The sequence below is a fragment of the Pan troglodytes genome, chromosome 7, assembly GCF_028858775.2.
Source record: "Pan troglodytes isolate AG18354 chromosome 7, NHGRI_mPanTro3-v2.0_pri, whole genome shotgun sequence".
NCBI classification, from domain to species: Eukaryota; Metazoa; Chordata; class Mammalia; order Primates; family Hominidae; genus Pan; species Pan troglodytes.
Window position 1 is genome coordinate 128602096 of NC_072405.2, and position 15587 is coordinate 128617682.

Genomic DNA, 15587 nt, shown 5'->3' on the forward strand with positions numbered 1-15587 from the left:
GGAAGAAAACAAGCATGAGAGGTAGCTGGATTTGTGTCTCTCGATCAACACCTATGTGCTAGTAGGACAAGGTAGATTCCATTGAGAATGGTAAAGGAGGTTTGGAGAAGTCAGGTTAAGGAAACACAGTTTAAACGCCCACCACAGCATCTACATTTAGAATCAAAATTTGGTTTCTGTAATGGGAATTTCATCTGAAATCACAAATCTGTACCCATCATGTTGACTACATCTAGGAAAGTAGCCTGCTCTCATGTGCCTGAAGGTGCACTGAAGCACCTCACTCATTCCTGCCTTGTTCTAGCACGTACTATTCCTATGACCCCACACATTTTTTCTCAGCTGTAAAATTAAGTTGTTTTAAGATAATATATATATTTTGTGCCTGGAATGTAAGAAACAACAAACTTAGTACCTAGAACCAAGAAACTGAGTAAGGAAGAATATTCTTTTTTTTTTTTTTTTTTGAGACGGAGTCTCGCTCTTTTGCCCAAGCCGGACTACAGTGGCTCTAACTCGGCTCACTGCAAGCTCCGCCTCCCGGGTTCAGGCCATTCTCCTGCCTCAGCCTTCCAAGTAGTTGGGACTACAGGCGCCCACCACTGCGCCCAGCTAATTTTTTGCATTTTTAGTAGAGATGGGGTTTCACCGTGTTAGACAGGATGGTCTTGATCTCCTGACCTCGTGATCCGCCCGCCTCGGCCTCCCAAAGTGCTGGAATTACAGGCGTGAGCCACCGCGCCCAGCCAGGAAGAATGTTCTTTAAACCGACAGCAAAATGAAAAATAAGAAGTCCGAGCAAAGAGCTAGGGCGAGTAAAGGAAAATCTTTTATTGATAAAAATAGTTGGGATAGTGCTGGGACTTAGAGAGAAATTCTGAACGTGGTATTCATCATCTCTGCCTCCTGACAGAAGCACGTGGTGCCCGGTTTTTACTCACCTGTATAACTCATGATACCAATTTGTAATAAAGAGGAAAGAAAGAAAGGACTAGGGGGAAAGGGACATTTAGGAGGCTCATCTCGAGGGTTTTCCTTGTTATTTCATGGTTTGGTTTTCTGTGATTGTTGTTCACTTCATTTGTTTTCCTTGTTGCCCCAGGGAGATATTGGCAAAGTGTGGACCATCATGAATTTATGAGTGCATAGGCTCTTGAGAGCCTGCTGGTTCATGGAAAAGCCCCTAATAAATATGTGGCCTAAAGAGTCATACTTTCTACCCACGCTTAACCTGATGGCTGCCCCTAAGGATAGGAAAATGACATGGAAAGCTTCTGCTTTTCTAAGTTGTTTAATTTAAATCCCGTGTTCTCATACAAACTTGCCACTGGAAAAAAGAACCTTGGTACAAGGTGTCATGGACTGACTGTCCTGAAGACCAAGCGTGGCCCTATGAGCAGTAAATTTTTATATCATAAAAATTACAATGGTGGTGAAAAGAAGTGACGATAATACTAGCTATTAACTATGATGATGGACTCCATGCTAAAGATTTTGTAGATATTATCTTTAATTCTCAAAACAATACTGCAATATACTTATTTATTATCCCCATTTTACAGGTGCCAAGACTGAGGCTCAGAGAAATTAAATAACATGCCAAAGGTCACAGTGTCTAGTGGAGCTGGGGCCAAATTCAGGTTCACGTGGTGATAAAGCTTTTTTTGTGCCATCACCCTGCATAACTGTCTGTTATGATCTTTGAAAAGTCAGATTTTTTCAAAATCACAAAAATTCTAATTTTGATTGCCTTACACACTCTTCCTCATCATTGTATTTTTCTATTGGAATTAAAGTTTGCAACCTTTGGAGACTAGAAATCTAAGGCAGCAATTTCAGATGTTTTGAAGACCCTCATAAACTACAATTAGTCCACAATAACTAGCAAGAAACAAACACTTCTAAAAAAAGCATCTAGTCATTTAAAATGATTTTTAATTTCATGACTAGTATATAATTATACAAGAACAGAGCTATTTAGTTAGAAAAAATAACTTTGAAGATGAGAGTCCATTTAGTATTTATTTGCTCCAAGGTTCTAATTACTTCAAAAACTACTGAAACTTCATATATGATTACTAACAGCATTCAATAGCAGCTTTGATGGAAGTTGAACCAATCTTTTAAAAATTTTTTAGCCTCATTAACATGAGAGAAATAAAAAATAATAAATACCAGGGGCACATATATATGATGTCATTATTACTTTCCCACTTTGTTGCCAGTTCAGGTCTCCCATGCTAGAAAAATGAAAAATAAAACCCAACATGTCTTCCTGGTCATTTTGGAATTGACGCCAACAAAATAAGACCAGTGAAGAACAATAAACACAGTATTGTTTTTCTGTAATATATTAGCAAATCCTGGTAGCTTCAATTTGGTTTCATTACATTTCCAATATGTGCATGCATCAATTCATCTTCTTTTCTTCCCATAGTTAAGATTTATGCACTTTATTAATCACCTCAAGACAGTCATCTCAGCAGTTTCATTTAGTGGAGTAAACCAGTCAAACCCCATCAGACTTCTGGGGATGTCACACAGCAAACTGTGGATTCCTGGCAACTTGAATCACCCTTGCCAATATGAGATTTTTCAGAGCAATCCATCTTAGGGCCAACTAATATATCACATCTGCCTCTGCTCTTTTCCTAATTAATAGGTTCAAAGAGAGACACCCGCTAGATCACACAAATGTCTCCCTGAAGCAGCCTCAGCATATAGGTTCCTTGGCAGCAGCAGATCAAAATGGCAGGCAGTTAAATGTTCTATTTTCCAAATGCAATTTGAATGATATGAAGGGTCTAAGTGGCATTCAGCAAACCCACATTCTCCAAAGGGCTTTTAAAAACAAAGGTAACACATTCTTCACATTCACTGCATGCTCAGGCGGTTTAAAAATATGATGTTGCCATGTGTGATGGACCAATCATTCGTGCTGGCTTCTAGCTTACAGCAGTGCTAACCAGAATCAGGGCTGCTGACACTCTACTTAAGTTGTTGTCACCTGTTCTAATTCTTGGTAACTGTATTTTTTGTTATCATTTTTTTGATGCCAACTGCATTCTCCCTAAAGTTCTGAAAGGACATAGTTCTAAAGTTAGTGTGCTCTTAATTAATTTAAAAATATGCTTTATTAAGTCCCCAACTGTGCATTTGAGTTACCTGCCAGCTTCTTTTGAGATACAGAGAGTAAAGATTTGGGTTCCAAATGTAACTAGATCAGAAAGATCTAACTACATTTCCAAATCAGAAAGAAGCAAATTTACAAAATTATTCATTCAAGAGAGATATCTTCTGAGCCTTTTTAGGTCTTGTCTGTTTCTATGATCAAACAGAAGGGTTTGGGTGTGCACTTTTCACACTAAAAGACTCAAATAAGGAAGATTCAATGACTTGTAAGCTTGCAAAGGATCAGCTAAGTAAAAATTATAACCTTATATAACAGCACTGCACATAAGACCAAAAATAAAAAATGCCCAATTTGATATTAAGAAAATGTAATGAAAAATCCAGAGAGGAAAATGGGTTACCACAGTGCTATTTCTATGGTCTTTCAAATGCAGTCACACTTCCAAAATCTTGGAATTAATGGCATTAAAAACTCTCCAGCCTCACAAGTTTATTAAGTAGCAGTGTAGTTAAACAAAAAGGGTGCTAGACTAGACACTGAGAGATCTATACTCTAGCCTTGACTGTGCCTTAAACTGTAGTGTGTTAGTCTTGAACCATGGAACCCACCATACAGTAAGTGGGCTGGAATAAACAATGGCTACCCACTGGTTGCCCTCAAAGGTAGCAGTGGGTCTCCTTGCACTATTTTTGCTTCTTAGAAAAAGCCAAGAAATCATATTAACCCATAATATGATTCACAAATTAGTCAAAACATCACATTTATTTGCTTTTTGCTTAAATTACATTAACTGAAAGAGTTAACACTAGTTATTTCATGCTAATCCATTGCTCCCATTCAGGGATCATGTTTCTACTTAGTAATAAATCAAGTTAATTACTACTTAAGTTCAAATTGTAAAGGGAATCTTGCAAAAAGTGAAACTCATAGGGAAACTAAGTTCTGAGTGGGAACTTGGTGGTGACCAGTTAGGAAAGGGTTTTACTAAAATCCCTTCCAGTTCAGGATTTCTATGACTGCAAATATATAAATATGAAAAAAATTAGTCTTTTTCCAGTGTCTTTTGAATTTCAGTGTAGAACTGTTTTATTTACTAAACACATGCCTTTACAACTCTTACAGAGAGAACATATACTTGCAGAGAGAGCATTCTAGCCAAACTCACCATTTCCTTGGCTGGCCTGCTCCTCGCTTCACTGGCCTAATTATTTTCCTAAGCAGCTTAACTGAAATGTTGGCTTACAAATTTATATTTCAATTTAATTGTGCACAGTTCCTAGTACAATGAAAATGTTAAAAGTCTTTTCCTATTTTGACAGTGTTTCACTGTGTTTATTTTTAGGGACACTAACAAATAAACTTCATGTTATCTTTATACATACACCTTTTCTTTTTTCTTTAGATTAACAACACACAGGAAAAACCCTCAACTTCTTTCATTTGGCTGTTGAGATAAAGGGAAAGAGAGTCCCCGTCCAGGCCTGCAGGAGAAGGAGAACTGGTGGATGTAAATGAAAAAGCAGAGGCATTCCTCAGGTCAGTCCTATGGCCCAGGCTGCCTGGGTGCTCCCATTCTATTCTTTTCCATCATTTAGTAAACAATGTTCTCAAAGGGGGAAAAAACAGGAAGTGGAAAAAAGAATGACATGGAAAGTCAGTAATCATTGTCCTTGGGGAATGGAACACAGAATTCCCCTTATGGTCTAATTATTCTTTCATATCTTTACTGAGCCCAAATCAGGAGAGTTTCCAGGGTCTGGCTGATGTTTCAGGGGCCTGGTTTCTGCTAGTCCTCAGCTCTGAAGGGAAATATTTACTAACTTCCTGAAGCTTCCCTATTATCATCTATTATTATTTAGTTCGCAGAAAAATCTCTGTCATTTTTCTAACACAGAAGAAAAAAGCTAGAGGAACATGAAAGACCCATGTAAACTGTCATGTGTTTTCTCGGTTGAAGCCACAAGCTGCTTCCTGTTGCCCTGATACCTCCTCCCAAAGTTACTTCCATAGAGTGACTGCCACAGAGTGACTTTGGAAGGAGGTATCAGGGCAACAAGAAGCAGCTGACTCATTGCCGACACCCTGTTAGGCACTCAGCAATGGATCCTAAGCATGCTCCTGTTTCACCTGGTGAAAGCAAATAGTATGTTTCTTTTCTTATCTGTGCTTCTGCTTGTGAGTATATAAAAGAGGAAAAGTGCTACAAGGCGATGCTTTAGAAATTGAATTCTATTGCCCATTATAAATGGCTGCATGCTAGAATCAGGGGATCTTGGTAAGCCTACTAAAATGCATTCTGTGATACAATGGACTTTGGGAACTCGCGGGAAAGGGCAGGAGGGGGTAGGGGGCGAGGGATAAAAGACTGCAAATATGGTGCTGTGTATACTGCTTGGGTGATGGGTGCACCAAAATCTCACAAATCACCACTAAAGAACTTACTCTTATAACCAAACACCACCTGTACCCCAATAACCTATGAAAAAATAACAATATAATAATAATAATAAAGTAATGTCCAAAACTGCAAACACACAGACACACACACACATATTCCGGAGACCTTGGATCAAAGGCAGTGTTCACAGATTCATAGAAAAAACAACAATATAATAATAGCTACCTCTATTTAGTTCTACTTCTTGGCTAGTCTAGACTTTATTTAGTCTTCATTCCATTATCTGAGGACTAGAAATACCATTTGACCCAGCCATCCCATTACTGGGTATATACCCAAAGGACTATAAATCGTGCTGCTATAAAGACACATGCACACGTATGTTTATTGCAGCATTATTCACAATAGCAAAGACTTGGAACCAACCCAAATGTCCAACAATGATAGACTGGATTAAGAAAATGTGGCACATATACACCATGGAATACTATGCAGCCATAAAAAATGATGAGTTCATGTCCTTTGTAGGGACATGGATGAAATTGGAAATCATCATTCTCAGTAAACTATCGCAAGAACAAAAAACCAAACACCGCATATTCTCACTCATAGGTGGGAATTGAACAATGAGATCACATGGACACAGGAAGGGGAATATCACACTCTGGGGACTGTGGTGGGGTGGGGGGAGGGGGGAGGGATAGCATTGGGAGATATACCTAATGCTAGATGACGAGTTAGTGGGTGCAGCGCACCAGCATGGCACATGTATACATATGTAACTAACCTGCACAATGTGCACATGTACCCTAAAACTTAAAGTATAATAATAAAAAACAAACAAACAAAAAAAACCAATAACAAACCTTGCAAATTGGGCATTATTTTTTTTCTTATGCTGTGTTTGAAGCTCAGAAACATTAAGCAACATCTCTAAGACCACATAAGTGCTAATGGCAGAAACCAGCTGAATGTTTTCCAGATACATTAAGGATTACCCAGACCTAGTCCCCTAATTTTATACAAGAGATGCTGAAATTTACAACAGGGAGATTTAGACAAGATAAAATAGTGAGTGTAAAGTGTTCAGCTGTGGATTTTTAATACAACCAACTCTGATGATTCATGATGACTGAAGGGAAAGTTACTTTGATGGTTACCTTCTTGAGGGCCAGAAAAATGTCTTTTTTTGCCCACATTAGTGATGACACAGGCTAGGCATTTAACCAATATTTGCGAATGAAAAGACAATATATAACACTGAAAACAGAAACATACAGAAGTCAATTTATATTTGGTTTAAAAATACATGGTTTTCCTCAGCAATTTATGTTCTTAGGAAATTATATCTTCTTTAGGATTACCATAGCCAGTTTGCCTTTATTTATTTATTTTTAAAAAATTTTAACACTGTGGTGAAAATTGGAGCCAGATGTATGTTGCTAGAAGCCAGCTGAAGATGCAAAATGCCAATACCCCCAATGTACAGGCAGGTCATAGTTCTCAAAGTGATATCCCCTACTCTTGGGGCTCAAAGCTCACTTCTTCAAGGAATCCCAACTCCTTTCATAACCAGTCTGTTGGCAAAACCTGATTCCCGTTGATGGATAAGATGTGGCAGGAAGAGATGAAGGGGTTGGAATGCCAGTGGGAAAAATGTGGTACCCCTTACCAGTCATCAGACAGAAGCCAGCTCTAGCGAACCATTCTCACACTGGATCTCTAAGGCACTCAAGGCATATCTCAAAGCTAATAATACACTGAAATCAAAGTAACATTTAGCAAAACTGACTTAGCTTAGCAGAACTGGCCCCAAGTTTGGGGTATCCTTGCTCCCCAGTGTGATGGCAGCCTGCTGTCATGTCAGACACCTACCTGTCAGGTTAGGTGGGGAAAACACTTACTTAGCAATGAGGCATGAGCTGACATTCAGGGACAAGAGCAGAGTCTGCCATGCAGCACTGGAGAGAAAACCCCTTCCTTCCACACTGACAGCCAGGAATGCCATTTTCTTGCTCAATGAGTGCAAATCTTTTCACTTCTACCCAAAAGCACTGGAGCCTGACTGTACATCCTGACTTTCCCCTGAGCTGAGCAGGCTGAAAAGACTGGCATGGGTTTAAAAAACATGATCAATTTAGGCATGCGGCATCATCAGCAAATGGAACATAAAGTTAATTGTTTCACCAGAGGAAGAAGAGCTTCAGCAGCTTTCTTCACCAGTCGGGTTGGGAGTGCTTCATGTGTCCTGAAGCTCCTCAATCACCAATAGTTTTATGTCAGGGGGTCCATTTCGAAAAGGTATTTTTCAGTGTGACATTAATAATTTATGAATAGGCCAGCACACAAAACTGTATTTGTAAGAGGGACTGAGTGGTGGGATAAACAGGAACTTAACTTCTTAGTAAAAGCAGAAGGATGAAAACATAAAAAGTAAAATATTTTTTAAAATTCTTGCAATATGCAGAGTATAAATATTATCTCACATCTACTGTCAATAATCAGAAAATAAAAAAGAATCATGTAGGGTCATGCAACGAAAAGTGATACTTTGTACATCCCTTCTCCTGTTATGTGCTCTCTGAGCATCTGCTTGGATCTGGGTACATTAATCTGATTAACGGGAATTTTTACAAGTGATTAGGCTCATCTAGTTAAGGAAGACTGGGATGTATTTTACTCTGTGTGTACTGTCAACAGAATTGTCAACAAAGTTTAGAAAGCAGGAACTGTATTATATAATTATGTGAGAAGGAAATGGGGAGGATCCCGCTTTAGTTCACAGTGCTGGCAGCTAGAAAGAAGAAAACAAACTTCTTTTTTTTTTTTTTACGTGAAAATTGGGAAAACAGGACATACAAGTCATCTAGATACAAAGGGAATGGAACTTTTCAATTTTTGGCATATAATTCACTTAGAATTCTCCATCACAACATGAACTAAAAAGAACTGATTTCTTCTAATCAGCTGAATTACAAGGTCAGAACTCTAAATTATTGCTTTGTTGTTTGAGCTGCAAATTATTGGTGAAAGGCTATTTTTATGCATTTATTTAATCTCTGTATATACTTTTCTCATTGCTATCAAAAAATGCTGTGATGCAAATATTTATTGCAATCCAATATGTATAGATAACATTTTTTATCATTCTAAAGTTTAGAGATGCTTTGAACCTCTGAACTAACCAATATTCTGCCAATATGAAGATCATGTCCAAACTGCACATTCAAATCTGAAACATCAGTGGATAATAACGATGTGTAATTCTACATATGAAAGTATCAGATGCTGGAAACTCAATTTAGTTTTGTAAATCCACAGCAATTTTTATTAAATAAAAGCCTAGGTGAGAAAAATAAGTTATATCCTAGCACACAGAAGACTGCTTAATAAGGGCAATGATAACCCCAGCTGTCACTGATTTTTTAATTTATTTTTATTTTTTATTTTTTATTTTTTTTGAGACAGGGTCTTGCTCTGCCACCCAGCCTGGAGTGCAGTGGTGCAATCGTGGCTTACTGCAGTCTCAACTTCCTGGGCTCAAGCAATCCTTCCACCTCAACCTTCCCAGTAGCTGGGACTACAGGTGTGTTACCCAATCACATTAATTTTTTCTTTTGTAGAGATGAAGTTTCACAATATAGACCAGGCTGATTTTGAACTCCTGGCCTCAAGTGTGCATCTCATCTTGGCCTCCCAAAGCGCTGGGATTACAGGCATGACCCACTGCGTCTGGTCAATTGAGCATTTTCTAAGCAGTTCACACTGGGATGGGAAGTAAGGCAATTCAGTAAAATAGAGGATCCAGATCTTGCTTTATGAAGTCAAAATATAGGTAATAGAAAAAACAGTAAAATGACCGTAACTGAGCATTTCCTGTGGATCGGCATTTAGCAAGGAACTACACATGTAGGTTTGACATTCACAATAAACCTACCAGAAAAGCGTAACCATGCCCACATCACTGGTAAGAAGACTGAAGGCCAGTGGGACCATGACAAAACAAAAAGCTACAAGAACCTTCTCTCCAGCTATCTCACTGCTCTCCAAACTCTCTCTGTGATGCCCTACACTTGTTTGTTCTTGATTTCTTCAATGCACAATGCTTTCAGTTTTTGCTTGAACTTGTGTTCAAAATGTTCTCTCTGCCTCTAGATGCAGCTCAAATATCCCCTCCTCAGAAAAGGAAGCCTTTCTTGATCATTCATGCCAGGTTGGCCTCTTCTCTTATGTGCTTAGCACTTAACAAAATCTGTAATTCCCTATTTATTTCCAGGAATATTTGATTAATATCTTTTTCTCCCACTGGATTGTAAATTCCCCAAAGGCACAGCCTGCATGTGTTACACTCTTCACGTATCTCCAGCACTTGGTGAAGTGCAAGGCACATAGTAGGTACCCAGTCAACATTAGTGGAAAGAATGACATAGCAGCTATTTGCTGACACAGCCGACATTGGAATAGAAACATGCCTTTCTACCATGCCAATTTATCTTTATTGTGTATTCATCACCTATTATCAAAATGCATTTGCCATCTTGTGTTATCCTACAAAATAAGGCAAACTAAGCTCTGGTCCTGATGCCTAATTATTAAGTGTTGGTTCATTCACTCACTCATTCATTCATTTGTTCATCATGTATTCAACAAACATCTGTTGACCACCTACTCTGTGCTAGGCACTGTTCTAGCACAAAACAGATACAAGTCCTTAGAATGAATGACATTCTGGTCTAAAACATGCTAGTTGACAATCTTGATCTGATTTCTAAGTGTCTGATGTATATGGCTGCATATTTAAGGTTGCATGGCATATTGATGTGCAGACTGATAGACAACTATTAATTAATATAGATATATTAAATATGAGGCCTGTCTATGAAATGATGAAGTAAGTGTAGAGATAAGCCCTCCATGATGGATGTATTCAAATGACTGGTGCTTTTCAGGAGCCAGGCATTTATTTCATCCATGTTCACCACGGCTCACCATGTAACTAGAACATCTTTTTGACAGTTGATTTCATGACTGGTTTATGTGCCACAGAAGAAAACTGAGGTTATCACTATGCAGTTGCTCTGAATTTTTGTCCCCAACTTGATGATATAACTGATCCTAAGACTATCCAAAAGAATGTCACTAAAGCCCTGATGGTCACTCAAAAAGAAGAGTTACCCAAATGTTTAAGGGAAGATCACGTCACTAGAATAGAGACAACACCTTCCGAAGGGACTAATTTCACAGGAGCAGCATACATTGGATAAACATACTTTGGTATGTTCATTTAAAAAGCATATATATATGCCAGTAAATAAGATGTAAAAACAATTCGACATTATTAGTAAAACGAATGCCAATTAAAATTGTATTCTCAATTAGAAGAGATTAAAAAAATTTTTTTGGTAGAGGCTGTCACAGGAACGGCAGTGTTACACACTCCTGAGGGAAGAGATTTGTAAATTATTATAAATTTTCAGAAGGGCAGTTTGTTCACATGGTTATAGAATATGGATTCTCTAAAATGTTCACATACTTTTTTTTTACATATGTAATTGTGCCTTGGGAAAACAATCACATAATTTTGACAAATAATTTTTGAAAAAAATAATTTTTTAAATAATGTAATGTTTATTTTTATCATAATACAGAAACAGAACAAGTCAAATGCAGTGCTAATAATAGAAAACAGCATTATGCGTTGTAGAAGCAGAAAAATTGAATGTGGGAAAGCCTAAATGCAGTGGAAAGCAGTGAGATGAAGCTGGAGAGAAGGTTCTTTCAGCTCCCTGCTTTGCGATGCTCCCATTGGCCCTCAGCCTTCTTACCCGACAGGTGGGGTGTGGTCACACCTACCTGGTAGGTTTATTGTGAATGTCAAACATACATATGTAGTTCCTTGCTGAATGCACGGCTCATAGGACATGGGCAAATCGTTCATTTGTTATTAGACATCTTTAAATCTTTTAACCTTTAAGAAATACAAGTACATAAAATTGATTCCATAAATGAATGCTCAAAAATGCACTTCTTATAAACAACTTTATGCATTGTGTTTATTTCAAAATGGGTAAGATGTGTTTACCTTTGCATGTTATATAAATTGTAGGTTGAATTTCCAGTAGAATAAGTGCATACATGCTCAGAGGCATATACAATGTTATGAACATGCACTACCTATCAGTAATCTGTAATATTTAAGAATTTTTTTAAAAAAGATGTGAAAGAGACTGGCTAGATAATCCCAGTTGATTCTGATCCCCAATTTCTGCCTATCCTAGCGAACTGCTACCCAGACATAACCATTACTAATTATTTTAGCTACTTCTTGCAGCATTTACACTTTTTAAATACACTTTGTTGTTTATACAATTTTGAATTGTTTACACACTTTTACCAAGGGATTCACCTGCTAAGAATCTACCTAAAAATATGAGGTACATGCACAAAGATTTAGGCATAGGGATGTTCATCCTATTGTTATTTATAGTAACAAAAACTGCAAGCAACACTTGCTTGAATTGTTTCAATAAATGAAGCATAAATGTACAATAGAGTAAGCAGGTAAATATTAATATATTTAAAAGACATAGCAATAAATAACTATAAATTGAGATGTAATAGAATATTGAGATGATATTTGAACAGTAGTTGGTATTTTGAAGCATTTTGTTGGTGTATTCTTTTTAACACTGAAATTATCTTTTACATGTTTGCTTATAAACAGAATAATAAGCACTGTTTTGTCTATTTTTATATAATCTTTGGGCTTTGGTTTCATATAAGGTAGTGTGGAGCAGTAAAGGGGTTAAAGGAGGTACATGTTCTTATATTTGGGAAAAATCATTGCCTTTTGTCCGCTTCTGTGTGTGGGAGACATCAAAAGGGGTGATGATAATGCATTTGCATAACAGAAGGAAGTTTGACTAGCGACTCCTTTAATCATAGGGTATGATACATGGGAAGGTCTAGAGGGAACTGATAAATAAATAAGGTACCAGAGCCTGGGAGCTCAGAGTCCCCAGGTAGGCTAGTGGTCAGATTTAGTAAGGTTGGTGGAGGCAGCGAAGAGGAGCATGAACATTTAGGCAGGGTTCAGAGAAAGCAGGCAGGTAAGAGATTCAGCAAAAGTAGTACTCGCTATAGGGTTAAGGAACAGGGATTATCTGGCAGGCTCTCTGCTCTCAACAACATATGACTGTGATGAAAGATGTGGGTCTCTACACGTCCAATGGTTTTACTCTGAAGATGCCTAAGGGAGAATTCTGTCCCAATCAAGATAGGGTCAGAAACTCTGGGATGATCTTACTGGCAGAACAAGGTAAGGGGGGAATAGAGGGAAGCAAGGCAGAGCTGTCCAGTAATGAATGGGTTTTGAGTGAGAGGAAAAGTACCTTGGTCTTATCCAACATGGAGCAAAGACGTGAGTAGAATCAGTTTGAGAAAATAATATAGGAATCTAAGGAGCAGGCAGTTGGAAAAGTTCAGATGAAAGATGACCCAAAAATATACTAAGATGGATTTAGGAGATCTTAGCAAGAATTGGCAAAAATCTCTTCATGGCCTACAGACATATGGCTGTAGGCTAAGTCTACCTAAACCAACTTAGTTTTTTTTTGTTGTTGTTGTAGGGTAGTAAATGGTAGATTGATTCATTCTCATCTCAAATTTACATCATAAAAGTTTCCTCAAAGCTGGGCATGGTTCATCTCATGATGACATGAAAATCATGGGTATTGGGATAAGTCTGTCAATGCTGCCCCTAAACCTCAGTTCCTTGTTATACAAAGGCTTATTCCTTTTTTTTCTTTACTTTTTTTTAATTGACATATAATAACTATACATATTTATGGGGTACACAGTGATGATGCAATACATATATAGTGATCAGATCTGGGTAATTAGCATATCCATCACCTCAATCATTCATAATTTCTTTGTGTTAGGAACATTCAATATCCTCCTTGTAGCTATTTGAAACTATATACTATTGTTAACTACAGTCATCCCACAGTGCTATAGAACACTAGAACTTATTCATCCTATCTAGCCGTAATTTTGTATCCTTTAACAAATCTCTCCCTATTCCTCCCTTCTTTTACCATTCCTAGTTTCTCCTATTCTCTGTTCTATTTTTTGTTTCTGTGAAATCCACTTAAGACATCTTTAGACACCTTCCATCTTGACAAGTTGCCATCTTCAATACATGGCCTTCAGAGGTGCCCAGGAAAGGGGCAACAGAGAGTGAAGAACCATGCAGGGAATTTTATGGTCAGGTTGAGAAGTGGTAAAGGCTGGGAAATGCAGTCTTTCTGAGTGCTCAGGATGAGAAATAGGACGGCAGTAGTTTTCAGTGTGTCGTCCCACATCAATAGCATTGGAATCTACTGGATCTTGTTAGAAATAAAATTCATAGGCTCCAGTGATGACCTACCAGATCAGTGGCTCAGCAATCAGTGTTCCAACAAGCCCTTCAGGCGATTCCAATGTACATTAGAGTTAAAGAACTACCAGCCTAAGTGATTATCTAGCCAGTCTCTTTCACATCTTTTTTGTTAATTCTTAAATATTACAGATTACTGATAGGTAGCGCATGTTCATAAAATTGTATATTCTTCTGAGTATGTATGCATTTAGTCTACTGAGAATTAAACCTTCAATTTCTACAATGTGCAAATGTAAACACATCTTACCTATTTTAACATGATGCATAAAGATGGTTATAAAAAGTGCATGCATTTTTGAGCATTCATTTATGGAGTCAAATAATTTTATGCACTTGTAAGCATTTCTTAAAGGTTAAAAGGTTTAAAGATGACTGGTAATAGTTGAACCATTTGCAGAAACTCAAAACAAGCCAGAGTAGAAATGCTGATGACAAATTAGAAGCAGGATTATATAGACTACGATGGGAATAAAACCCTGGGACAAAAACTACATAAAAACCTTAAGGAGAAAGAAAAACTTTTTGAAAATGCAAAGAGCAAAAGGTGGTGGGGTCACTAGATGTGAATAACTAGCAAGCTGTAGTCAACATGGGGACCTATAACATGCAACATGTGTTATTATACAACTGTGAACACCATTTAGAATAAAAATGTGAAGGAAAAATTCAAAAAGCTGTCACGATGGAAATGGTTCTCTTGACCCATTGACTAAAACAGTTTCTTCCTTATTAAAATGCTCACTGAGGGTGGGCCGTTCAAAGCCAAAAGGTACAGATACAAAAGCAGCTCAGCCATCATAAGCCCATAAATGAATGCCAGGATGAATCACTAACCAGTACTTAATCATGGACACCCACAAGTTGCTTTGAAAGCTGGAGGACTAGATTCATTAAGTGTTGTCTCTTAAAACAATCAAGTTGTACTTCTGTTTATGGTAAATGTATGCATAGGCAAACTGCCTTAATAGTTCATGAATTATTCTTCAGACCTGCTAAAATGACATCTGTCGTGATGGATATATTTTATTTTTTATTAGTTTTTAAATTATGAAAGTCTTACAGGCTCCTGAACAGAAGTGATCCATATGGATGAATACAGAATAAAAGTCAACATTCTCCTCTTCTGCATTTCTACACTTCTCAGATGGAATCATTGCTACTAATTCTTTATGTTATTCTTACAGAAATTCCTTACAGGTAGAGTCCATGACCAGTATTTTAGAAACATCTCATTTCAAACAGGTATCTTAATAGGCTGTCACAAAGAAGGCAAAGATAATACACTGAGAAGATGGCAGTGAAAACTGAGAAAATTTAAAAAGCTCGGGCTAGGGACAATAATAAGACCAGTATATAAATACACAGATACTAGATTCAGGTAAAACTCTTCACAACATTTTCTAGTGCCAGATCTTTGAGAGTTTTTTTTTTTTTTTTTTTTTTTTTTTTTTTTTGCTGGAGCAGATTAAAAGAGCAGAGGACCAAAGAGAGAAAAATTAAACCTCCATCTTATTCATGGGAGCTTCAGGAGAATTTGGATGCCTTTCAGGGAACAACAGGGAAACCCCCTCACCTTCAGTTGTTCACTTTTCTTGAATTGTTAAGGTCGCATC

General features: G+C 37.6%; 1 protein-coding gene and 1 long non-coding RNA gene across 9 annotated transcripts in view; one reads left to right on the forward strand and one right to left on the reverse strand.

The window, feature by feature from the left end:
* The window catches only part of SAMD12 (sterile alpha motif domain containing 12), a 492602-nt gene that overhangs the window by 155657 nt on the left and 321358 nt on the right, over nucleotides 1-15587 (reverse strand). The gene's annotated exons all lie outside the window — the stretch shown is intronic.
* Nucleotides 4542-15587, forward strand: part of LOC134810911 (uncharacterized) — a 38219-nt gene continuing 27173 nt past the window's right edge. Inside the window, exons 1-2 of the long non-coding RNA XR_010159664.1 lie at nucleotides 4542-4669; nucleotides 9000-9117. This is a non-coding gene — a long non-coding RNA (uncharacterized LOC134810911). The remainder of the gene's footprint in view (nucleotides 4670-8999; nucleotides 9118-15587) is intronic.